This window comes from Tachypleus tridentatus, chromosome 4, assembly GCF_004210375.1.
Source record: "Tachypleus tridentatus isolate NWPU-2018 chromosome 4, ASM421037v1, whole genome shotgun sequence".
Lineage (NCBI taxonomy): Eukaryota > Metazoa > Arthropoda > Merostomata > Xiphosura > Limulidae > Tachypleus > Tachypleus tridentatus.
In genome coordinates this window covers 23,099,105-23,126,818 of record NC_134828.1, presented here as the reverse complement: position 1 = coordinate 23,126,818, position 27,714 = coordinate 23,099,105, and the positions used below count along the sequence as shown (strand labels likewise).

At 38.0% G+C, this 27,714-nt stretch overlaps 1 protein-coding gene and 1 long non-coding RNA gene across 41 annotated transcripts in view; one reads left to right on the top strand and one right to left on the bottom strand.

The window, feature by feature from the left end:
* LOC143248665 (single-stranded DNA-binding protein 3-like) overlaps positions 1-27,714 on the top strand; it is a 232,682-nt gene that overhangs the window by 77,564 nt on the left and 127,404 nt on the right. The window lies entirely within an intron of this gene.
* Positions 271-27,714, bottom strand: part of LOC143248670 (uncharacterized) — a 28,381-nt gene continuing 937 nt past the window's right edge. Inside the window, exon 2 of the long non-coding RNA XR_013027143.1 lies at positions 271-3,905. This is a non-coding gene — a long non-coding RNA (uncharacterized LOC143248670). The remainder of the gene's footprint in view (positions 3,906-27,714) is intronic.

Sequence of the window (27,714 nt, the reverse complement as noted above, 5' to 3'; positions counted from 1 at the left end):
AATACTATGAAAACTATTTTCTACAAGTGAAGGCACCTGGTGGCAACACCATATACTGAAAAATAAAAAATTCTGGAGTACAAATAATTTATCTATTTATTTTTGATACTTGAACTACGATTATATTTTGTTTTGCATACAGCTGTTACATAAACCTTTCAACTTTATTTGTAAATTATTTGAACATACCACTGCTGCATGCCATATGTTCCCGACATCAGTAAAAAAAATAACCAACGTTTGGAAAAAAAAACCTGTAACAAAACAACATTCCAGTAAACACCAAATTTATTCAAAAACCAGGTACAAAACTAAAGTCTATACTATGTAAAAATTACACTGACAAACACAACACCAACGTTATTTATAAAATACAATGCAACATACGACACGACTTCTGTATTGGAGAAACAAGGAGAAAAATGGAAACCAGTTTCAAATAACACAAAAAAAAAACAATAAAAAAAAAACCTTCACACGTTTTCGAACCCTGCAAATCAAATAAACACAACATAACCATAGAAAACACCCAAATATTACGTTGGGAAACAAATATGAACAGACGCAAAATCAATGAAGCCCCACTTGTAGAGCAACTGAAACCAAAATTAAATCAATATAAAGGAACACCTTTATACCTATGCTAATTAATAGCTTCACATTCACCTGCAACGCCACCTACAATCCACGTATTCGTTTATACTCTCGTGTGTGTGTTTTTCTTATAAGCAAAGCCACATCGGTTTTTTCTATACCGAGGGGTATAGAACCCCTGATTTTAGCGTTTTAAATCCGGAGACTTACCGCTGTACTAGCGGGGACCTTATACTCTCGTCCCTAAGACGTGTGTCCGTCAACGGTCACATTCAAATTCTCTTTCTTTAACCTTAAGATGACCTAGGAAGGTCGAAACGTTGTTTTCTGCTTGTCAGTAAGTGTTAATACCCATACCAGTCGTTGTGAAATACATTTTTATTTCAAGTGGGTTTCTCGTTATCAAGAATTTGAACAGATTGTTCCTTTTAACTCTATTTGTAAATTATTTGAACTGATTTTTTAAAATCTATTTTACGATTTCATGTTATAAAAAATACGTAATATTTGTTTTAGAACTTTCGCAAAGCTACACAATAGCTATTGGCGCGCAGTCCCTAACTTTTATCTGATAAACTAGAGCAGTGCTTCTCGAAGTTCAGTCATTCGCGTACCACCTGTATGGTTTTTGGTATGTCATTGCGCATGCTCTATGAATAGCGGTTAGCCAATGAGCGGATCAGATAAAGCGCACGCCCTCTGAATAATAGCCAACGTTTAATTGTCGGCGGATAAATGTAATAACTGTGTTAAAAATTTATTTTTCTTATAATATTTTCGAATACACATTAAAATAAATATCTAACTTAAAAAAAAACAAGTCCGCGTATCACACTTTAGGAAACAGTGGACGAGAGTGTAGACAGCGAGATTACAGTATCCACCGTTAACTCTTGGTCTGTTGGCCACAACAGTTTTTTAGTTCACGAGCGGTCATGTTTTTGGGCAGGGGTTGTTATAGAACTACCCCTTCTTTGGTCAGAAGACCAGGTATGGCTGGTTGGTTAGTGCGCTTGAAATATATATGTAAAACGGCTCGTTTGGGTTGAGAAAATATTTTACGTAGAAGAGCGAACAACGTTTCGACCTTCTTCGGTCATCGTCAGGTTTACAAAGAAAGAAAGAGGTAACTGACCGGAAGCTGACCACATGTTTGGAAAGGGTTGTGTAACTGAGTGTCGGAATGTAGAGGGCGGTGTTAGATGTGCTTGACTCGCAATCTGAGGGTTACGGACTCGAATATCCATCTCGCCAAACTTGCTCACCCTCTTAGCCGTGGGGTCGTTATAATGTCCGATCAATGCCACTATTTATCGGTAAAAGAGCAGCCCAACAGTTGTCGGTGGGCGATGACGGCTAGATACCTTCCCTCTGGTCTCACACTGCTAAATTAGGGAGAGCTAACACAGATAGCCCACGTGTAGCAAAACAAACAAACTGTAGTCAGTTGGTTGGGAACATACTTTTCCAGCAAACACTAATATTACCTGTAAGTGCTGACCACTGCGAATGATGTTTCACGAAACCAAACCTTTCACACCCATTTTATGAGTGGGTTGCCGTCAAATGATACGTTTCACGCTTTATGTATCACGATGGACCAATCAGGGCAGCAGAGCCTTCGTGAACAGAGAGAATATGGCGTTTCACTTCTAAATCTTGAAACACATTGATGTTAGAGCACATAAACTGACATAAGTTATGTTCTTGGTTTGGTTTCGTGGTATGCTTGCGTTTCGTTAAAATGATATTCGGTTGCAAGATACTGACATCTTAACTTTGTCATATCTTTTGTTAAGTTAGTCTGTCTCTCTATTTCATTTTATAAGTATAGCTCCGAAGTGCTTAAAATAAGTATGAAGTGAAATAGGAAGTTTCTACATACGTCATTGGTACAATTCTTTCAAGTGTTATTATTTGTGATTTGATCATTAGAAATATGTATTCGTTACAAGTACGTGTAGTTGATTATGATAAGTCTGTATTCATTATGTATATGCGTAAGCGATTGTTAGAAGTCTATTCGTTACAGTTACGTGTAGTTGCTTATAAGAAGTCTGTAATTGCTACAAGTACGTGTAATTGATTGCTAAAAGTCTGTATTCGGTATAAATAGGTATAATTGTGTAAGTTTTCACATATATATATATATATTCAGGGTGTCCCAAAAATGTGTACACACTTTGAATGATTGTAAATACAATGTTTTTTAAAAGATATATCTATGTTTTATAATCTGAGTTTAAAGAGTCAAGTGTAGAATCTTTTGAGTTATCACAGGTATTCGAACTGATGACCGTTCTGATCCAGGCACTGGTGATAACACAGACAGATGGAATTTCAAACTTCACGAATCATTTCATTTGGTATTCAGGTGCATTTTCTTTCAATTGATGCTCTCAGCTCATTGATTGTTGCAGGTTTTGTGCTACAAACCTTATCTTTTACGTATTTCCATAAAAAGAAGTCCAGAGGTGTGAGATCTGGTGAACGGGGGATTCAGTGCCACCTCTTTGTCCACGCTATCTGTTCTGCACATTTTCATTACGATGGTAGTGGGTAGGTGTTCCATCTTGCTGGAAATAAAATTCCTCATCTCCAAATTGCTCTCGAATGCGTGGCACGACAGATTCAGGATAAACGAGACCAGTGACTATGTTTTCGAAAAAGAATTGTCCACTTACTCCCAACGCTGGTAATCCACATCACACTGTAACCCCTGGTAAGTTTACGTGGTGTTCAACCGTAACATGTGGGTTTTGAGGTGCCCAGTAGGTGCAGTTGTGGCGACTAACTGAGCCATTTAATTTAAATGTGGCCTCATCGCTCCAGACAATCTTGTTTGGAAACTGTGCATCCTCTGCAGATTTTGCCAGGTACCACTCATAAAATTCAACTCCCAGTCAGGATCATCTTCATTGAGGGTGTGGACTAGTGTCGGAATAAAACTTTTCCAATGAACGCCCTTCAACATTCGATGGACGCTCAATTTTGGGATTGCTGTCTCACGAGCTGTTTGCCGAACAGATTTTCTTGGAGATCGGTGGATACTTACAACAGCTTTGCTTCTCGTGTAAAACTGGTGGACGACCGCGGTCTTCCAGAACGCCCTTTATGGACGTCTTGAACAGTTCCATTTGTTTCAAACTTATTGATGAAAGTAATGGTGAGTCTCGTTGGTGGATCTGTCTGAAACTCTAAACCGTCTTTACACTTCAGCTACGTTCTCACACTTCCAGTAACACTTTAAGATAAATTTCCTTTTCTCTGAGCTCAGTCCTGCTTCTTCCGTTACTTCAGATCAGTTGCACCTGTAAAAAAAGAAAGTTCGAGTGAGTTATAATCATTCAAAGTGGGTATACATTTTTTGGGACACCCTGTATATATACAGACACACGTCAGACATCATCAGCTCGTACCTTTACAAAATAGAGAATTTTAGTTGTTTCTAAAACGAACCATGGTATTGTACGAACAGCCTTGTCGGTACTGGATATAACGGATAGTCTCTGGTTGACACATTATTAAATATTCTTAGTTGTTTTAACTCAAGTTCTTGGACTTCCGTATGGGAGAATACAGCTTTGAAGTGGAGTTTGTTTAGAAATACATCCTAAACAGTCCACACGTATACCAACTTTCTGTTTCAAGTAAAAATAAACACGAACTTTTCAGTTTACAACTGATTGAATGATATCGCCTGACGTAACTAGTGTTTGTTCTACTGCTTCGTTTTAACCCAGATGCATAGCTGTGTAATACACTGAAGGGGTGTATCCGTTCTGTATTTGTAATTTTAGGCTTCTTTTAAATACCTGCTGAACAACAAATTGTGTATTTGCATGATGCTCTCAGTGGATACCTAGAAGAGCAACTACTTATTGATATTACAGGGTTTGTTTACAGGGTTTGATCCCTAAATAACGGGGTGTATTTAAAGCAAAGTAACTGAAAGAAAATACAAATCAGTTTTACTGTCCACACACCAGTTAATCTTCGTGACACACAGAAGCTTCTAGATCGCTGTTTGCTTCCACGATAATCTAGCAGCTTGTGGCGTGAGAATGTGATGCTGGGATCAAAGTGCACGGCACTCAGTGAAGCAGCTCTGAAGTATTCTGATTAGCCTTTCCATTAACAGTGTTTCTCTATTATTAGTTGTACATTTTAAGGATACAGCATTAACCAATTGTAGCTCTTCAAGACTCACGTAATTGATAGCGACAAGTTGAGAAGAGTGGGGAGGGGATTTCGTCCGTGGCTGGTGTGTCTGGTTTGTAAGGCTTAACATTCGCTTTGTAGTGAACTCCGAGGTCATAACGTTTATTATTATAAGCAATAGATCTGTGAACTTCTATCCTACAGCAAGCTGTCTTGTTGTGTTTGTTTTCAACCCTTTCCCCCCCATCTGTTAGCGTGGTCATATGGATTTAAACGTAGCGTAATGTATTTTAAGATGACTTTACAAGTCGTGTAACTTTAACCTTGTGCACTTTTCACTGGACGTGATCTTTCATGCTATTATCACACACAACTTGTAAATATTACTAGAACATTTAAACACCATCTGTTGAGATTGTTAGGTGAAACGAATTTCAACTGCCAGTTCCTACAGTGTTTTACTTAAGGTCTTATTACAATAGTTTTTTTTTTATAGAGGGAGTTTCAAAGAACTTTCGAAGATACTTGAGAACTGAAAAAAGTAGAAAATATCACGGTATTGGTAGATTAATTTTACAAATCCATTTCATGACCAGTACAAATATGATATCCTTTGCAGTTACATGCGATGTAGCTTTTAATAATGTATATCATGGTATTTTAGATATCAAGTTAACTAAAATCACAAATGTAAGCAGCTCCTTCTATTGGCGAGTCAGAGCAGGACAAAGTTAAAAAAAAAAACCAAAAAGGTTGCTAGATTATTTTACATGGGTTCAAATTTCACAAAGAAATAATTGTGAAGATTATATAAGCGAGATATTATTTAAAAAAAAAACCTGTCTGTTTATTGGTAGAATAGACTTTCTAAGCAGGTTTTATTTTAACACAGAGTGAGGTGAGACGTTTTCTCCAACGAATGGATTTGTTTGAGAGACAAAAAACAATTTCATTGGATGAATGAAGCGAAAAACATTCAGTGTCCATTTTTATTGAGCGTAGTGGTTGACGTGCTCCGAATGCCAATTGGAGAATTCATATCTCGAGTCTCGTTTTCGCAACAATCTACTCCACCCGCGCTTTTGGAGTAGGGAGTGTTCTGTTAAGAGTTGTGGTCAAATCCCAGAGTTCTTCTATCTGTCAGTCTGGTTGCCTTCCTTTTAATTTTTCAGATTCAAATTAAGAGTTACCGTGTGTACAGAGTTTTTTGCTATAATCTGAAACAAATCCTTGTAGTACGAGTTATCGTGGTTCAGTAACATTGGGTAAAAAGGGATAATACATGTAATTTAATAAATTGATTACTATTTGTTTTTGAATTTTGCGCAAGGCTACACGAGGGCTGTCTGCGCTAGCCGTCCCTAATTTAGCAGTGTAAGACCGGAGGGAAGACAGATAGTTATTAATACCCACCGCCAACTCTTGGGCTACTCTTTTACCAACAGATAGTGGGATTGACCGTTACATTATCACGACCACACGGCTGAAAGGGCGAACACGTTAGGTGTGATGGGGATTCGAATAGACTCTTTGTTTAATTATTTAGTTATTATCTTGTGCAATAAGTAAACAAAAACGAGTTAATGTAATGATTACGTCAAATTAGCCAATGTTAACGCCTTTTATTTTTATCTCGTTAACCACCGCGTTATTAATAGTATTCCATTGGTCACAACAACTAGTATCACTGTCACTAGTGTTAAACAAAAATTAAATGTTAGACTCATCAGAAAATGTGAAGAAATATGGGCGTCAGTGGTCAAGTTCTGCTATAAAGAAATGGAGTCAAAGTGATGGTCACGACAGTCATCTGTGTATAGATATGGAGTGTACAATAGAACCAATTACATATTACATATAAACTATTCTTTCAGGCTTGGTGGCTAAGGTACTTCACTCTCAGTCGGAAGGCCGCGGGTTCGAATCTCCCTCCTACCAAAGAGGCCCGGCATGGGCTGGTGTTTAGGGCACGTTAATTCGCAGTCTGAAGGTAGCGGATTTGAATCCCCGTCACACCCAACATGCTCGCCCTTTCAGCCGTAGGGGCGCTGTATAATGATGGTCAATCCCACTATTCTTTGGTAAAAGAGCAGCCCATGACTAGCAGCTTTTCCTCTAGCCTTTCACTGTTCAATTAGGGGCGGCTAGCGCAGATAGCATTCGTGTTCCTTTCCACGAAATTCAGAACAAATTATTAAGGCCATGTATATAAAAAGTGGCCCAGTACCCCGATCTTGTAAAAGTGTCCGCTCACCGTTCATTGTTTTCTTAAACATCGTTTACGCTCGTACTGAAAATCGCAGGACAGTTTTTAACTGTTATTAGATACTCCATCATTTGTGTATGGAGATCAGTCTGAAATCATTTGGGCCTAGTACCATTTCCATAACTTGTTACACTATTTGTCTTATTGCTATAATGTGTTATTGACTGGGGCTTGGAAATTTTCCAGCTGTTTTATAATACAGCAGTCGTTACCAGATTCACCTCACTCGTGGGAAGCTTTTATATCAAAAACCATACTGTTCTTTTAGTTTCGATAACATTACGTTTGTTTTTCTTGCGAAAGGCTACATAAATCTCTTTGCGTCTGTTTATGTTTTTTTCTTCCGATTTCGTTTCGAACCGGGAAATTATCCACTGACTTGTTGAAGATGACTCTGAACTTGCCTTCTCTGTCCTCTTATTTGTCAGTAAATTACAATCAAAATATTTTTTAACGTGTATTTTAACTTGTTAAAGATCTTGGCATGGCTGAGTGGATAGTTTGGTCTAATTTCGAGTCTGAAGATTCGTTGTTTCCCGGCCCGGTATGGCCAGGTTTTTAAAGGCACTCGACTCGTAATCGAGGGTCGCGGGTTCGAATCCACGTCGCACCAAACATGCTCGCCGTTTCAGCCGTGGGGGCTTTATGATGCGACGGTCTGTCCCACTATTCGCTGGTAAGAGTGGCCCAAGAGTTGGCGGTGGGTGGTTGAGACTGTCTGCCTTCCCTCAAGTCTTACACTGCAAAATTAGGGATGGCTAGCGCAGATATCCCTCGAGTAGCTTTGCGTGAAATTCAAAACAAACAAACAAACAAGTACTCGGATTTTCTGACTATTGTTCACCCAGTTGGCAGAGATGACACCACTCCTTGGTCGATTGGGAAAACTAAAGAAAACGTAGACCTTTAAAGACAGGTTTTAATACCCTTGTCGGCACGGCACAGATAGCCCACGTGTAACGTTTTTGGTTGTTGTTTCTTTGCGCTTAACAACAAAACCGTTTTTACATAATTTCCGACCATTGAAATTCGAGGTTTCATTCCATCGAAATCTTCCGAAAACTCCTGCAAATTAATTTACTCGTTTGCTCTTGTTTCTGAATTATCCAAGGTTCGATTCCCCGTAGTAGACAAATGCGCATATACCGTAATGTGTCGCTTTGCGTTAAAACAACAACTGAATCGGCGTTTCTCAACCCACGGGTTGAGACTCAGTGTTGGGTTGTAAGAACGTACAAAAATAGACTATTTTTTGTTTGTTTAGAATTAAGCACAAAGCTACACAATAGACTACCTGTGCTCTGCCCACCACGGGTATCGAAACCCTGTTTCTAGCGGTGTGACTGGAAACAGATAATGATTTGTTGAATATTCGTATATTTTTGCATGAAAGCAGTTTAGTGTTCATCAGTGTTTATAAATGGTTCCTTATTCACTGCTCTGAATCAGAAATACCAGAGCCATAAAGAGGTCGTATAAAACAAGGCGAATCAAAAGTATCTTTATAAATATGTCGTGTTGATTGGTGTGAAGTGACAAGTATAGCCGGCCGAAACAAGGACGAATTGTGAGGTAATAACAATTAATCGTGACGTATGTGGGGGATTCAGTTTTCAAGTTACCGGATGCCTTATTGTTCGAAGGAAGTTCAACAGCGCCATCTTGTGTCTAGTTAATTCTGTTGTTAATGGTAACATTTGTTTTATCTATCTGTTTCTCTGTTCTTAAAATCAAGAGAACTTGAAATATTACGAAGAAAACGGAAAAACAACTCCGAACTTGAAACTTTATTGGTACACGTGTACCGTATGAGGGGAGGGGGAAGTACAACGGTCCTTGTAGGTGGTTCATAACTTGTTTTTTCCCGCTCGAGATATTGATTGGTTTGGTTTGTTTTGAATTTTGCGCAAAACTACACGAGGGTTATCTGCGCTAGCCGTCCCTAATTTAGCAGTGTAAGACTAGAGGAAAGGCAGCCAGTCATCACCACTCACCGCCAACTCTCGGGCTACTCTTTTACCAACGAATAGGGGGATTGACAGTCACATTATAACACCCCTCCCCGGCTGAAAGGGCGAGCATATTTGGTGTGACGGGGATTCGAACCCGCGACCCTCGGATTACGAGTCGAGTGCCTTAACCATCTGGCCAGGCCGGGTCCTGGAGATAGAAATAACCATAAATTAATTAGACACATTGTACCAAATATTGCGTAATTTATTATTCATAGCGAGTTCTAGTTGCTCTTGTTTGTTTGTTTTTGAGTTAAGCACAAAGCTACACAATGGGCTATCTGTGCTCTGCCCACCACGGGTATACGAAACCCGGATTTTAGCGTTTGAAGTCCGCAGACATACAGCTGAGCCATTGGGGGGGGCGTGGTTGCATTTCGTCAGAACTTCTAAAGTACCTGTGATAATTTGGACGTCAGCATTAATGTTGAAATATCAGTAAATCTGTACCATTATTTAACAAGTGTTTATAAGTGGTGAATCGTTGAACCGATTGTCACAATCTTCTTAGGGATCCTCAGGTGTGACATGGAAGTCAGTGTTAATCTTCTTAGGGATCCTCAGGTGTGACATGGAAGTCAGTGTTAATCTTCTTAGGGATCCTCAAGTGTGACATGGAAGTCAATGTTAAAATCTGACCCTCTCTCAATGTCTTCCTGTGGACTCGGGGTTTTACTGTACGTTGAGCTGATACGTCGGCTGGTATATATCGAAAGTGGTTGGAAATTATTTCTTGTTTTATTTCTTACATTTATTGTGAGATGCGCCCCAGTGGCACAGTGATAATCCATTGTGTAGCTTTGTGCTTAATTCGCAACTATAAACTACTACATAATACGAGTTGCACATAACTTCTCAAACAAGTAGTCTGTCTGCTGTCACGGTCTTGTAATTTGAGTGCTCCACTCGCAATCTACGGTCACGGGATTTAAACCCGTCACCGAACATGCTTGACATTTCAGCCATGGGGGCATTGTGATGTTGTGGTCAATGGCGGCGGATGGTATTGATTATCTGTTTTTTCCTGTAGTCTAACTAATGGAAGAGTGGCACAGATAGCTGTCGAATATCTTTGCGGAAATTCCATCCAACAGTTTATTCAAACCATTGTAAATCACAGAGTTAAGTATTTAAAGAAGTTACAACCTTCTGGATGCTCGTTATATTACAAATGTTTGTCTTTAGAATTATACTGTGAGCGTCATTTGTAACCATGGTTATAATTGGAACAATGAGACTGAGCGCCTTCTATCGTCCTTGGTTACCTTGGTAACCAAGACGTATATTTAAACAGTTATTTGTTCTTTTGAAACATAAATAAGGTATGTCTGATCATTATCCTAAGTCATAATATAAAATAGTCAAAATTACACTTATCAGTGTAATTGTTGTTCACGTCTTAACCACTGTACACCAGTCGGTGTGATGAACTATGGTATTGACGAAAGGCCTCATCGGTACTCGATACAGTAAATATTGTGTGGTTCTTGTTGATAAATTATTGGCTGGTTATGAGGGTAGCATCTTACATGATGCCAAAAATTATAATTTAATATTTGTTTTATTTTACCGTTTTCAGTTTTACTAAGTTGGATTAATTAGAGCTGTCATGTGGAATATTGATTGAATCGGGGCTGTACACGTAATTCATAAAGTATAATATATTATTGAAGATTTTGGTTCCATTTTAAAAATCAGTAAGAATTAGAAATTGCTTAATTTTTAATACTTTACATAAAGCGTTCATGAAAACGGGAAAATACAAAACGTGAAACCCAAAATGTGCAGTGATCCGACAAATCCTCATTCCAAATTTGGTATATAGATTCATTAATTGGATTGGTTTGAATTTCGTAAAAACTCACTCGAAGGTTATCTGCGCTAGCCGTTTCTATTTTAGCAACGTTAAGACTAGAGGGAAGGCAACTAGTCATTACCACCCACTGCCAGCTCTTAGGTTGCTCTTTTACTAACGAATTGTGGGATTAGTCGTGACTTATACCTTCCCCACGGCTGAAAGGACGAACATGTTCGGTGGAACGGGGATTTGAACCCGCGACCCTCAGATTGCTAGTCGAGCGCCCTAATCATTTGACCGTTTTGATAAAGATCCATCCACACCTTTGGAATTAGTTTCACGGACACGCAAACATTTACACGTGAGGAAAGCAACTCTTCATGCCTTGAAATAACGTTTCATTAATCATGAGTTTATACAACTCACGTCCAAGAAGCGGGCACTCCAACTAGTAGGTAGCATCTGAACGTTAAACATATTGTCATTAGGTTTTTCTCAAACTATTAATGGTGCTCATTAGAGGTTATTAAATACGTAGTTGAAAGCAATCATAGCGTTGTACTATTATAAATATAATAGGATTTTAATCGTCATGATTTTGTACCACCAGGAAGAAAGGGTACCCCCCCCCTTCAGTCTGCCAACAGTTCAGTTTCAAGTGTTAGATAACGAAATAAATGTTGAAACGTTATTTCGTTTGCTAATGTATGATATATCCACCAATAAACCTCGTCCTGGGAACGTTGTTTATCAATAAACGTGGCTGTGAAAGAGGTTATATACACCTTTTGAACAATTTATACATTAGTCTCGTAAGTGATCTGACTTAGGTACCCGCTTTTGGCACAGCACAGATAGTTGCCCATGGTGCATCTTTGCGGTTAACAACAACAACAAACTGGAACAAGATAACTTGTAGTATCATGGGACTTTGTTGGTTTCAGAGATCCTTGTAACATATGGGTTATAATTGAACAAACGTATCATGAATAATATACTTAACCCTATTAATTACAGCTGCCTTTGTGCAGGGTCACGGGTTCAAGTCCTCTTCACACCAATCGTGCTCGCTCTTTCAGCCGTTGGGCCATTATACAAACGATCCATCCCACTATTCTTTGGTAAAAGAACAGCCCAAGAGTTGGCGGAGGTGGTTGAAGACGACTAGCTGTCTTCCCTCTAGTCTTGCACTGCTGAATTAGGGACGGTTAGCGTAGATAGCCCTCGTGTAGCTTTATGCGAAATTCAGAAAACAAGTAAACGTAGTAGTGGTCTAACCGCCAAAAACATAAAACTAGTCAACATGGTAATATAATGTAGACCCACTGGTAGTGAGCGATTCAAAACAAGGTGATAATTTGACAGTTTATCTGACGGAATCCCAGTGGATCAGTGACAAGTCTGAAGGCTTGATAACGCTTAAAATCAAGTTTCGATACCCTTGATGGGCACAGTATACACAGTCCACTGCTTTGTGCTTAAATGAGAAACAAAAACTCCGGAGTCGACACGTAGTTGCACCACCTCACGTGGAAAGATGAGTAAAGGACTGTTTGATGACTGTTATGGGATGTTAATTATTGTCCAAAACTCGTGAATCGATGCTTGGGTCGCGAGAAGTCAGTCGTGCATGTTTGTTTTTTATAATTTAATCCCCCCCCCTCTTTTTTCGGGGGAGAGCAGGAGGGAAGGGTCAGTGAGATAACGGGTTGATGCAGCGGGGGGAGGGGTCAGTGAGATAACGGGTTGATGTAGCGGGGGGAGGGGTCAGTGAGATAACGGGTTGATGTAGCGGGGGGAGGGGTCAGTGAGATAACGGGTTGATGAACTCGTTCATTTACTTAACTTTTCTTTACTACAAAAATTCTCTTCTCATCAGTATGTACAGTTCTTAGTTTTGGTACATTATTTAGGCCCGGCATGGCCAGGTGGTTAAGGCACTCGACTCGTAATCGGAGTATCGCGGGTTCGAATCCCCGTCAAACCAAACATACTCGCCCTTTCAGGAATGGGGACGTTATAATTTAACGGTCGAACCTACTATTCGCTGTTAAAAGAGTAGCCCAAGAGTTGGCGGTGGGTGGTGATGACTAGCTGCCTTCCCTCTAGTGTTAATTAGGGACGGCTAGTGCAGATAGTCCTTGAGTAGCGTTGCGCGAAATTCAAACCAAACCATCATTATTAAGTACATTGATTGCAACTTGTCTGTCTGTCTCTCTCATTTTAAATGGTGAAAGTTTTAATTATTGCAGTTAATAGTTGCCCCTCTCACGTATTCTAAATTGTCATTTTAGTGCGTCAGAAACTTCTTGCCGTTAAGTTCCTGAATAGAGAAGTTTTTTTTTAATTTTCTAAGCTATATCTTTAAAAAATGGGTGCCTTGTGACATGTAACTGTTCACTATATTTCGTAGAATTTATAAGTTGGTGCCTAAGAGTAATAAAATTAAATCTGTGTTGTTTTTTTCCTTTATATTGAAAAAAAAGGAATATTAATTTTCAGTATATGTTGGCGCCATCTCTTAACAGTTTTGAGTATAAATTCTTTATTTAAATAGATATAAAATTATATTCCTCGCTATTATAGGTTATACTGTAAAAGAATTTAAGAACAGGAATTTTATTTTATAATTATTAAATCTAGAAGGTTATCGGGCCCTCATTACTTATTTAGTAACCCATTGATATTGTATTTATTTATTGTTTAAATAAATGCTTAGCGATGTATACTTCACGTATTTTCTATGTACGTTTTCAGTACACTTGGTATTTTTGCCATATGTATTTCTTGAGCTCGGTGAAATATGTACGTCTACCAGTATAGATTATTCCACTCACCATATTTTGTATTGATCCTGAACTGCATTGGTTTTGACTCCATACCATCACTTCGTAAACCTTTGCGTTATTATACGAATATTTACAGGCACACGTTTTGTTTTCAATTAAACCTAGAATTTGTACGAATATTTACAGGCACACGCTTTGTGTTTTCAATTAAACCTAGAATATGACCGCTTCTTTCTTGTACCAGAAAAATTTATATCTCCTCAAAAAAAAGAACAAAATAAAAATAAATTGTGCAGTGCGATACAGTAGGTGATAAGTTGTGTTCAACTTGTAGAACGTATTTATCAAATATTAGTAACTTTTATTTTTATAAATAATTCTTCGAAAGCACAATAAATGGAGTCTTGCATGGCCGCTGCGGGGTGGAACTTCTGTTACGTGACGCTTTAAGATAGCCTCGTTATTACGGAAGTGAAAATGTATTACAGAATTTGACATAATAGGTTTTCTTGTTATCTACTACCCGTAAACAAGAACAACAACATAAAGAGAGGCTGGGTTAGTTTTCAAAACTCACCTATATATCTCTATAAATGCGATTAAAAAGTTTTTATTATATGCAGATTTTTGAAGATTATGTATGCCCTTATAGGTATATAAACATTGGTGTTTGTCGAGATCCTAACTGGCGCCAAAAATGATGCTTTCCAAATTTAGTTTTGCACTAGGAGGTTGGTCTTGTGCGCGTGTTAGAGAACCATACTAACACCGCGTGCTCCACTCAATTGTGGTGGCTATAGCCTCCCGCCGCGGTAGAATAGATACTCACGAAAGTGGTAGCGATTGCTGATAGTTTAGTTTCTCCTGGTTTTCCACGCGGTCTTCAGAATGCAAGGGCTCATCCTGTCAGTTCTTGTGTAACAAAGAAATTAAAGAAAACCATACATAACATTTTAAGAAATACGTGATATTAACAAGGATTTTTTTCGGACCTAACAGAAAAAAAACAACAGCCACTACACATTCTTCAACTGTGTTGACTCGTAGTATTAAAACCGTGTTAGAAGTGTAAAAGTTACACTTTCGTGACGACAAGTATGTATGCATGTATGCGTTTGTTGTGCAAAGATAAAATATCTGTTATCACGTTCAGTAACTGAACATATTTAATAATAATTTGTAGTTTCTCCTTTAAGCTCGATATCAGTGTAGAGAATTTTCCAGAATATTTTTCGATTGATAAATTAATACTACGAAGAGCGTTCGTAATTAAACCGGAATCCCAGTTTCAGTTAGCCAATCCTGTTAAGTTGCGTAAATTAAAACGTGCACCTGGTGGTGTTGGGGGGTGAAGAGGTCTCGTGCACCTGACCCTCCTGGGTATTCAAAAATTGCCTACCCAAATACCCACACAGAAGAAGGGAAGCGGGATATGGGCAACAAAATACAACGTTTTTTCTCCGCGCTGTACAACGAACTCTATTATAGTGCAGTGGGAAGGTATTATTACGAATCCAGTTACGTACAGGAGTCAACAACAACAAAAAAATTATCACTGATTCATTTGCACGGACTTTCCATCCTCCATCACTTGTAGGCTCTCCAAACTGATAGAATCAGATGCAGAATTTCCATATTTGTAAGTTATAAGACACGTAATTGCTTTAAAACAATTAAAGTTCGAACTACATAAGCTTACGTTCGGTCCTATTCAGTTTATTTAGTTGAAACTACGTTAAAGTCGTGGAAAAATCCAAAGCAGTCTTATACTTGTCTTGAACTTGGTAACAAAGAGGGTGAGTACCTTATATTAAAACAGATTGAATAGAGAAGTCAGCACAGCCTTTATAAGTAGAAATATAAAGTCATATGTCAGAACTACATATTAAAATTGTATTATTTAAGTAGTGTTATGTCACTAAAAACTGCTCGCTTTTTGTAACGTGGGAGCATTCACGTACACAAAAGCCAGTGACAAAATATTTCCCAGGCAACAGTTTGCAACATAATCAAATATGTTTTCTGTCTGGAAAAGCGACACAAGTCCCGTGTACACAAGTTGCATCCACAACATGAAGATGTGTCTTTCATGTCGCTTAGCGAGCGCCTGCTTGCTTCTGTGCAATCAAACTCCGAAATCAACACCGAGAAATTAGATGGATTAAGGAAAGCATGCAGGGAGGAATGGCATGTTTTGGACCTGACAGCCTAACGACGAAGTCTTCCCAAGTAGAAACTACGCTTCAGAGGTGTTGCACGGTTGTCAGATAGAGTGACTGACATGTTCACGTGGATTGTAACGACATGACAAGGCTTTAAACTAGTTTTAATATAATATACTGAACCGCTATAACACTTGAGTATAAGCCTAACTTTTCCAGTTTTTCACAACTTAAATCTATCCGTTTACAGATTTGCCTCTCTGAAAGCTTACACTTACTCATATTTTGTCTGTTTAAAGACTCGCTTGTGTAAGCTATCAATTACATGTTCTCAAACTTTCATACTGGTATTCTAATACCACGGGCCCTTCAGTGACACAGATGTATGTCTGCAGACTTACATCTTTGCAAACCGAGTTTCGATACCCGTGGTGGTCAGAGCACAGATAGTCCATTGTGTTGCTTTGTGCTTAGACTACAAACAAACCGCTGAAAACTCGCCAGATGTTCTTCTCACACTTTATCAAATTAATAACGTTTCGTCCAATCATTTGTACTGATTAAATAAGCAGATTCGTAATTACAAGAATACGACTGCACCAACTTAACACTATTGTTACCTTAGGTGTGTTTTGTGAAGCTCGTAAATTAACGTTGATGAAGTGTTATATGATACGTTCTAATGAATATAATACAAAACTGTAAATGGTCAGAGTTTGATTGGCCAAACGAGAAACATTGTTTTTGTTTTTCCATGTTTTTTATTTAAAAAACAAAACAAAAGATTTTGTCCTCACGTACAGTCTTCACTTACAATAATCGACGCAGCTTGCATGCCAGTATCTGTAACACCAAACGTCTGCGCCATCTATTGTATGACACGACAAACAAAATTCCATGAAAAATGTTCACACTCTGGTTGTTCAAGAATCAGACAATTTGAAAAGTAATTGTGTTCTTTGCAACAACCATGTTTTTATAATAGAATATTTTTAAATAAAGTACTGCCCTAAGAACGTGAACACGACTTTCACTGGAACTGTGAGAGTTTGAACGTAGAAAATAATCATTTGTTAAATAAGGAAAGAAAGCACTCACATAATGTAACCATAATTTCCACTGTGTCCATGATCTACCTCTCCATAAGGTGTAGCATAACCTCCACTGTGTCCATGATCTACCTTTCCGTCAGGTGTGCTATAACCTCCACTGTGTCCATGATCTACCTATCCGTCAGGTGTGCTATAACCTCCACTGTGTCCATGATCTACCTATCCATCAGGTGTGCTATAACCTCCACTGTGTCCATGATCTACCTATCCGTCAGGTGTGCTATAACCTCCACTGTGTCCATGATCTACCTATCCGTCAGGTGTGCTATAACCTCCACTGTGTCCATGATCTACCTATCCGTCACCTCACTGTGTCCATGATCTACCTATCCATCAGGTGTACTATAACCTCTACTATATCCATGATCTACCTATCCGTCAGGTGTACCATAACCTCCACTGTATCCATGATCTACCTATCCATCAGGTCTACTATAACCTCCACTGTATCCATGATCTACCTATCCATCAGGTGTAATATAACCTCTACTATATCCATGATCTACCTATCCATCAGGTGTACTATAACCTCCACTGTATCCATGATCTACCTATCCATCAGGTGTACTATAACCTCCACTGTATCCATGATCTACCTATCCATCAGGTGTGCTATAACCTTCACTGTATCCATGATCTACCTATCCGTCAGGTGTGCTATAACCTTCACTGTGTCCATGATCTACCTATCCATCAGGTGTGCTATAACCTCCACTGTGTCCATGATCTACCTATCCATCAGGTGTGCTATAACCTTCACTGTATCCATGATCTACCTATCCGTCAGGTGTGCTATAACCTCCACTGTGTCCATGATCTACCTATCCATCAGGTGTGCTATAACCTCCACTGTGTCCATGATCTACCTATCCGTCAGGTGTGCTATAACCTTCACTGTGTCCATGATCTTCCTATCCGTCAGGTGTACTATAACCTTCACTGTGTCCATGATCTACCTTTCCGTCAGGTGTACTATAACCTTCACTGTGTCCATGATCTACCTTTCCGTCAGGTGTGCTCTAACCTCCTCTGTGTCCATGATCTACCTATCCGTCAGGTGTGCTATAACCTCCACTGTGTCCATAATCTACCTTTCCGTCAGGTGTGCTATAACCTCCACTGTATCCATGATCTACCTATCCATCAGGTGTGCTATAACCTTCACTGTATCCATGATCTACCTATTCATCAGGTGTGCTATAACCTTCACTGTATCCATGATCTACCTATCCGTCAGGTGTGCTATAACCTTCACTGTGTCCATGATCTACCTCTCCGTCAGGTGTGCTATAACCTCCACTGTGTCCATGATCTACCTATCCGTCAGGTGTGCTATAACCTCCACTGTGTCCATGATCTACCTTTCCGTCAGTGTGTGTCCATGATAACCTATCCGTCACTGTTCTGTCTGCATGATCTACCTATCCGTCAGGTGTGCTATAACCTCCACTGTGTCCATGATCTACCTATCCGTCAGGTGTGCTATAACCTCCACTGTGTCCATGATCTACCTATCCGTCAGGTGTGCTATAACCTCCACTGTGTCCATGATCATGAATTTGGTTTCGCTGTTTGGAAAGCCTGAGCTATCAGAAGCTGTCGGTACCACGAGCGTCTAGAACTGTTATATTGGTTGAGAAGATTTGACTTCCCTGTATTCCCTTTGATATTAAAAAAATATTACTCCCCTCTCAACTCACACGTGTTTGAAACTGTTTGTACCGTGTTTTGTTTTTTCACACTTGGTTGTTGAATGTTGGACTGCTGTACTTGGAAAGGTAATCTCATACTAGTTTGGTCTCTTCTTCAGTTTCAGTTCCCCTACTTTAGTAAGTTTGTTCATAGGTGGTGACATGTCACCATCTACAAGCTCGTGTCCGAACTTTCATTCTTCTGAAAAGCACAGCAGGTGGTTACTGTAATAGCTCTTAGGGGGTATCTTCGGTGGCGAGCACGTGACAATTTTATTTCCAGAGAAGATACCGGACTCTGGTTGTGTAGTACAGTCCACGTAAGGCGATTTAAAAACATCAAATCAGTAGTATTTTTTTTTTAACATTTATCGTGTATGGTTCATTGTTCTGAGGACTAACCTACCGTAATCATTACTTTATATCGATAGGTTTTCAGTGACGGCATTAATTACGTCTTACATACAAGGGTTATATTGTGTTAGAATTCATATAAAACTACTTTCCATATTAACTGAACAGACTTCAAGACTTGTTTATTACAAGTTTCATACTTATCAATCGCCTACTACTACTAATAATAAAATGGAACCTGAGTTCAAAACTCACTGAACATTTTAAAAGATCGTTCTTAATGTATCGTTACGATTTCTAAACGTGGTTGAAATAGCAGACGAAAAAAGATAATTATAATTTATTATCATATTGCGCCGTAAAGAAAGCGACCCAACACACGAACTCGTGAAAAATATTCGTGGTGATTTCGCTTCGCCGAATCCATTACCATGACAACGACATAACCTTCTAAAGCCCTTTTCCCCTTTTGACATCACTTGGAAAACAGCGTTTCACCATGGAAACGAGTGACATGATAACGAATTTCACGTGCTCGTAGCGAGCTACTGTTCTCGTGGCGCTTGTGTATTTGTGTAAAAGGTTCCTATCTCTTCGTTCTGGTTTAACTTATCTATACGTCTTTGTGATTGGCAGGACTGGCCGATATTTGTCGCGTGCCCTATTAGTTGTGTGTGTAGTTGTTTTGTTTTGTTCGTTTCTTTTTGCAGTTCAAAGTTTAAGTAATGTTCAAACTTTTCAATATTATTTATTTATTTTTTTATTTAATTTAAGCTCAGACCGTAAAATGTTTTTTTTTTTTAAACTTTATTTCGAAATCCATGTTTCTTGTGGCATTGTATTCAAAGTGACCCTTCGAGTTATAACAGCTCTTGTAGACAGATGATTATATGATTTCAGTTGAATAGTCATGCGTTGACTTTGGGCATTACCGAGCTGTTAAGTTTCTAGCACTTGTTTATTTGTTTATGGAGTTTTTGTTTTTTCTTCAAATACGACAAAATCGATTTAAAAAAGAAAAATATATATATATATATATACCAGTCCTAAGTGTCGTTGTTTCATAATTAACATGAACAGTTATTTCGGCCCTAACTTCGAAGATAAAATAGAAAAGGTGTTATTGGGTAACAAAGGTATTGTTATTGTCCCAGATGGTTCTACTGTTTTTTTAATGCAAAGCTACACAGTGGTCTATATCCATTGTATTCACTGCGGAGAATGAACACTGTTTTAAGCTGTATTTTCAGTGGTTTTATTTAGATAATAGCGAGAGGACGCACGAGGCTAAGACATACTAGATAAAGAGTTAAACGAATGTATTATTTACAAAAAAAAAAAAACGACTGAAGTGTTCGTTCGGAGCGAGTCAAAAGTTTAACGAAAAGTTACCGCGTCTGTTCTGTTGCTTGGTTACTTGGTGAGTTACGCGTTTATCTAACAACGTAGTCAAGTTTGGCGTATACCTCGCAGTGTCTACCGTGAATTGGACTTCGCGTTATTTCCATCAAATGATTAAAAAACAAACAACCAACAAAGTAATAAGTTACAAAAGTACAACAGTTGGAAACGTTTTGATAAAACCAATAATGACTAAGAAAAAATTAAATATAATAATTGAATGCCTTACATTTATTATCAGTTGTTCGTTATTAATAAAAGCAACTTTGATTTTTGTGTCATTTGATTATTTCCCTTTTCCGTGGCTTTTGACATGAAAAATCAAAGGAGTTGTTATGCTTAACTTAGTCATTCCAACTACAAAGGATAAAGCTTTCAGGTGTTCTTTCAGGTCGAGTGGTCTAAAAACACGTAGGTCCAAAAAGTCTTGATAAAAATGAAATAGAAAACCCTACACACCTTTCGAAAGCGCTCGGGCTATAGGGTTTCTATTTCATTTTTAAGAGTAATGTTTTAATATTATTTTTTAAAATAAAAGATACAGAAATCTGAAGTTTAATGAGCTGATTTTGATTTATAATTTTCACGATTAATTAATTGAATTATTGTTATTCGAAACGTGAGCTTCTCATTGCGGGGGGGGGGGGTAAGTCGATATTTAGGACTAATACAAACACGATTAAAATATGACTGTTGTAACTACATGTTAATAAGATAAAGATCGAACCAGTTGTGATCTCGAATCTGATGTCGTGTGTTTGTGTGTTTTTTCGATTTAGATCTCGTGCTTGAACATTGTTTCTGTTATTGGTGAAAGTAAGCTGTCAGTATATTGTACATTCATCCTACGCGATTGTCAGTCAACAATCCCATTTTTTCATCAAGTTGATTGATTATGGATCTAAAACTAAACAATCCTACTATAAAGTCTGAGAATACATATGTTTTTTTTTTAAAGTAATTTACGTTGGTACGCTTTGGTCAGTTTCCAGAAAGTTGAAACGTCAAACAATCGAGTTTGTTAAGCCTCGTTACTTTGACAAAAAATTTCGGAAGTCTCGATTTTAACTGCTGTCTGCAGTTGCAAGGCCAACAAGATCACCATACCAATCAAGGCACGCGTACAGAGTTCTGTGTTGGTGAAGAGAATATATATATACACTGTACTCCGGTCAACAGCAGCTTTGTAGTTTGAAAGCGTTGAACAACTACGAGCCCTCGTTCGTGCCTTTAAAACTATTCGCATTCCACTGACGGTACTTTTAAGAAAGAAATACGCAGGCATATACACTTAAGTTATTAAAACGATCTGAGGTTTGCGTGGGATGTGTATTTATACAGATTACAACGTAGGCCACTTAATATATCCAAGTATAATCACTGGTGATATCGAATATTTCTCCGAGAAATGTTTTGAAATTACATACGTATGAGCACGTGCGCGAGGCGTTATAGTGTGACGGTCAGTTCCATTATTATGTGACTGTTAAACAACCTTAAGATATCTTCAACGAAAACAAACCAGAGAGAAGAGCAACATATGGTTTTTCTTTATTCGCACACATCAGAATTGTAATGTTTCAAAAGACATTACAGAGGGAATAAAGAAGTACGAAAGCAATAATAAAAAAAAATATATATATATATATAAAAAAATCGGGCCGGCATGACAAGGTGGTTAAGGCACTCGACTCGTAATCCGAGGGTCGTGGGTTCGAATCCCTGTCACACCAAACACGTTTGTCCTTTCAGCCGTGGGGGCGTTATAATGTGACGGTGAATTCCACTATGCATTGGTAAAATAGTAGCCCAAGAGTTGGCGGTTGGTGATGATGACTATGTGCCTTCCCTCTAGTCTTACCCTGCTAAATTAGGGATGGCTAGCGCAGATAGCCCTCGCGTAGCTTTGCGCTAAAATTCAAAACAAGCTAATAATAAAAACAAAGCGCTTAGACTCGGAAACAAAAACAAACAAAAACCATGCCATTATATATAAAGGGTGGGCTGTAAGTCCATACCGATCCATATGTTATTATGTTATATTCAATAATACTAATGATGAGTTGAAGGCAGCTGTTACCGCAGCATTTGGAACAATAACCCCTGCTGTGTTGAGGAAAATGTCTCACAGAACATGGAGTCGCATAATATTATGCAGCGAGAATGACGGACAGCACACAGATACACTGGATACATAAGATATATCGATGGGTAGGGACTTACGGGCCACCCTGTAGTAATTCTGATGCCACTAATTGGGAATACTAACTTCGTATAGATACAGAAGTCGCAAGGCCAATCAGATTTCTCGTTACACTTGTTTATTTGGCTGTTGTAATGTTTATGTGCTTGGGGAACATTGAAAGAAACGTATTAATTTTGAAACCCAGGCAGTCAGGTTTGAATTCGAAGACAACGAATAATTATTTGTTATCTCTCTTATGTGAGCCAGATTACTGTTTGCTAGACACCCCTGATGTTTGAGAAACCCGGCGGGCAGAACACAGATAGCCCGTTTCTAGTTTAACAAGAAACAAACGGTTAAACAGAATACAGACTAACTCGATAATCTTACTCAAGCGACATAATTATAACGAATAGAAAAGTGACTTTGCACAGTTTAAAGTAAAATAACGAAAAAGCATGAAAAACAAATACAAAACGTACTTAATTTGGGAAATTAATGATGTGGGATTTAGGCCCGACCTGGCCAAGTGGTTAGGACGCTGAACCCCGTAATCTGTGGATCGAGAGTGTGAATCCTCATCACACCAAACATGCTCGCCCTTTCAGCCGTGGGGCGTTATAAGTGACGATCAATCCCAGTTTTCGTTGGTAAAAGAGTAACCCAAGAGTTGGCTGGCGGTGGGTGGTGATGACTAGGTGCCTTCCCTCTTGTCTTGCACTGCTAAAATAGGGATGACTAGCGCAGATAGCCCTCGTGTAGCTATGCGCGAAATTCAGAGACAAACAGATGTGAGATTTTACAACGTCAGTACATGACTTGTATTTATAGGAAATAAGTTAATTTGATACAATTTACAATGTCAACGCGTACAGCATGATAGACTGAACATTGCTTTACGTGTGCGTATTTTTAACTGATGAAAGTTTTATTTTAATTGCGGTATCATTTTATTCATGTTAAAAAGTTTTCATTTTTAGTCTTTAGGGTTCAATCTAAAAAATTAAATTTATTTTAAATATGTCATGAAATTGTCACTAGATGGCAGCACATGTCAAAATGATGATACACTAACCTATATTTATTGTATGAATATCTTAAATATAAGGTTATGGTGGCAATAAGCTACCAGTTTTTCAGGTTATTAGGTTAATGCACAATGTAAATCGTGTAATACTGAACAAAAATTATTTTTTATAAAATCTTAATATGAAAAAAAAATTGTAGTGTATGTTCACATCAAACTGATTCAGAGTTGTTGGTTTGGAGTTTGCTAGAATAGAATGTTAAATTATTAATATTAAATACTTAAATCAGAATATTTTATGTATTTTAACTAATTAACATTTAATGTGAGGTCCATTCATTATGTACACCAACAGATGTCGCTGCTCCGAAATCAAAATGTTAATTCACTGGTTCAACGTATTTAAAATTAAATTCCACGTTGTTGGTCGCACATTTTCTTTAAATATAGGCTGCATTATTGGGTATCAGTAATACATAAAAAAAGAAATTCACGTATAATACTCAAACCTCTGAATTAGCTATTTTTAATTCTTGACTTGGCTCTACCACCAAATGTAAAAACGCTATAATTATTTTATACTCATGGAATCGGTGTTACATGAACCCGTTCGTCAGAACAGCTCTCCCAGTTTCGACTTGGCAAAGTGCCATGAATTTCTCACCTCAGGCAGACACGATGTTGAAATTTTATTTCTTGTGTTGGCCACGCGAGTTCTGTATATTTAAATAGCAGTAATATATACTCTGAGTTAAGATTGGTGGATTAGTATGCTGCGAAAGTTACCCCCAACAAACTGCCATTATTTATACATGATGTGGGGTATTTCGAGGTTGACAGCCATAAGTTTATGTAGTCCTATATATATAAATAATAATAAATATATAGGTCTTGAAGAAGTGCTCTACTTTGGATGATTCTTTTGCCTTAAAAGTGAATACTGGTATTGTACGAGGTTTGAACATTGTATAATTGGATGCTTGACAGTGTATCTTTTTTGTTCTAGAGGAAAGTAGTTGTGTAGTAAATTCATGGACTTATAATAAACGTCGAGAAAGTAAAATAAATAAATAAAATGCATTTCATATTCAGATAAATTTCAAATGTGCCTTTTTGCCAACAAATATATTTGGTAAATGATTTGAACTGGAATAAAAACATTTTCCTTACACAATAATATTGACACTGTGTCTCGAATGACACGAACCGATAGCGGCGTTCTTTGCTAATGACGATGAACGGTGGTTCTTTTTTATGTTTTATTCGAAGACCATATTTTTTGTATTTTATCTGTTATTGCGCGAGTGTGTTTGTCCTAGCTGCTTGCTTAATAACTAATAACCATTCTTTTTAATGTGAACGTTTTCTTCTTGTATAACTGACTATGTACATATGTAGTGTTTTAAAACCTCTAGTACTAAACTGCCTGAGAAGTCCCACCATCAAGTATGCGTTACAGCCTTTGACATTTTCTGTGAGTAGGTTCGGTTAATTAACCCGGATGACACTTTCGATGAGAAGGAACGTGGTCATCAGATGAGCTGCTGAACCTTGGTTGAATGTCAGCTGTCATGTTAAATTACTTCTGTATATACACTAACTACTGTCTCTTAATACCAGTAAATCACTCGTGGAAATTCACGGAAAATAGATGTCAAAACAACAACAACCTGCTAACCTTGTTTGAAGGACCACTTACACATTCTTATCAGTGAAACTAACTCCATAAACCTCCATGTGAGGAAGGAAGAATTGAACTTTGTCCAAAATCTAAAAGTAGATTCTTGTTTCGAACGGCCATTTACACGCCAGTGCCAACTCTCGTGCAACTTCTTGCAACCAATCCTGAGAGCTCTCCAAACACATTTCTTTTTTGTAAAGGTACTTCAATATGAACATTTCGAAAATTTAAACCTATATTTATATTTTATTTTTTGAATGATTTACTGCTTGTCCTTGTCAGTTGCCACGTGACTTCTTAGGACTGAGGACTCCTAAACATCCTTTATCCCACATTTTGAGAGAATCCTCAAAGACTTTAATTTAATTTCATTATTATCCTCAGGGGATCAAGAAACAGCAAGGAAAAAATTAATCCGTCGTTTTTGTAAATTGTAGCAGTAGTTAAACAACAAATAAGCCTAGAGACACACAACAATTAATATAGATATTTAGAGGTAATATATTTTTTAAAATCAACACATTAGCAACATTTTGTTCGCTGTTTGGCTTATTTATTTTCACATACTGTTCATTCGTGTTGTTGCCACAAACATTCAGAAGATAAATTGTGACACTCACTTTAATCCATGGGTCCATTATTATAAGAGCGATGCTTCTGACTATTTGCCTTTCGTTCAAAATTAAGAAGGAAAAGGCGAGTCCATCAACAACTGCGATAAGTTTCCCTACTGTTTAGTTTTTAACTAAAATTCATTAACCATGGATATGGATGATAATTTGAATCCTGTGAGAGTTCTTTTTAATATTGTACTTGCAGATAAACGGATGCACTCGTTTCTAGAGATTAGAGGTACCTTTCTATAATTTTTATTACATACATTCTGTTTGCGTCAGCATGGCGGACGGCCTACTTTTTATTCTACAAATGCTCTGGACGTGTCAGAACTCCCAGTGTACAACGAACCTTTTTAAATATTTTTTTTCCCGACCTACACGCGCCACGAAGTAGGGGTTTAATAGCAAGGAATCCGAAGGAGAGAGAGATGGTTTAGTGTCTTTATGTATTTGTGACACCAGAGGACTACCTAACCATGACTTCTAAGCCATGATATCTGTATTGACAACCACTTAAGGTTGTGTGGGGTGTTGTGGTACAAAATGGCCCAAACAAATTCTTGTCAAGTTGTATCTGTAGTGGTTCTTCCCTTGTGACGACGCTGGTTGGTCTTGTCTTCATCGACAGTTCACGGAAAATTTGTTGTAGAAAATCAATAACGCGTGCGCGCCCTCCTCCTTGTGACGTGTAACAAAAGTGAGGGGGGCGGCGTCTCCTCCTCCCCATTTTAGAGCTCGTGTAGACATGACGCCTCTTGGTGTGCATATAGAGTAGTTCCCTTTCTTCCGTCCTCTGTCGCAAGTAAGCTCCCTTCCTTTTTATCTTACTATCTCTTCTCTCTCTCTTCTGTGGGCTGTGCTTTCTGCTCAACTTCCTCCCTCGCCTATAACGTGCTCCAATTTTGAAACGAGCACGGTGATTGGACGACCGGTTAAAACCATGTGTGGCAACCTGGAACGACTACTTGATCAGTACGTCGGTTTGGTCTAGCATAAGCAGTTGAATCATGATAAATATATTTCCACAGATACATCGATTGAATTCTGAATATTACCCGGGTAAAATACAAAACAGTTGTCTTTACCAAATATTTAAACACTGGTAAATTGTGAAAATATATTATTTTATACATGGATTGAGTATAAATTATTAAATTAACCATATCTTCGTCTTCGTAAGCATTTTTTTGCTCAAGAAAATAGCATGATTAAGTTCCGCTCATGACTGCTTCATTAAAAAAACAACTGTTGAACTGGATGAAGAAATATTAATATCAGTTATAGATTTTAATACGTGATGTGGAAAATGTAAACCTGTTGCCTTTCTGTTGATTCACATTAAGAAAGAAGTGATGTGTGTTAGTACAATAATAATATTGTTCGTGACACTGAAATAAAGTTTTGAGTCAATACAATACTTTCTGACAACAACTTTCATGTGTGTCTCTTTGTAATTTTGAAAACAGGCAGAGATCGACTTACATTAAAATGGATATTTTTACGTAAAGTAACAGTAGAGAATATAGGGGTTTAAATGATTGTGTGTGTAGAAAAGTGTAAATCTGTTAAGTAATGAGATTTCTATACTGTTTACAGATAGTTTTTTTTTTTTTTTATTTTGTGTATTCTGATTACAACCAACATGTGTTTTGGGTAAAGTTAAAAGCAACTTCAACTGCTTTTAAACAGTCTGTTAAATGGCTACAAGACGTATATAGATATTTTGGTATTTCCCATCCCTTATTAGTTAAGCCTTGGGTTTAATACCCTGTCCTCCATCTCCATTCGATCCGGGACTTCTTGGAAGCTCGGATGAATATGTGGAGAGTAAGCCAAAATATACTGCATCTTTATCAGCCACGTA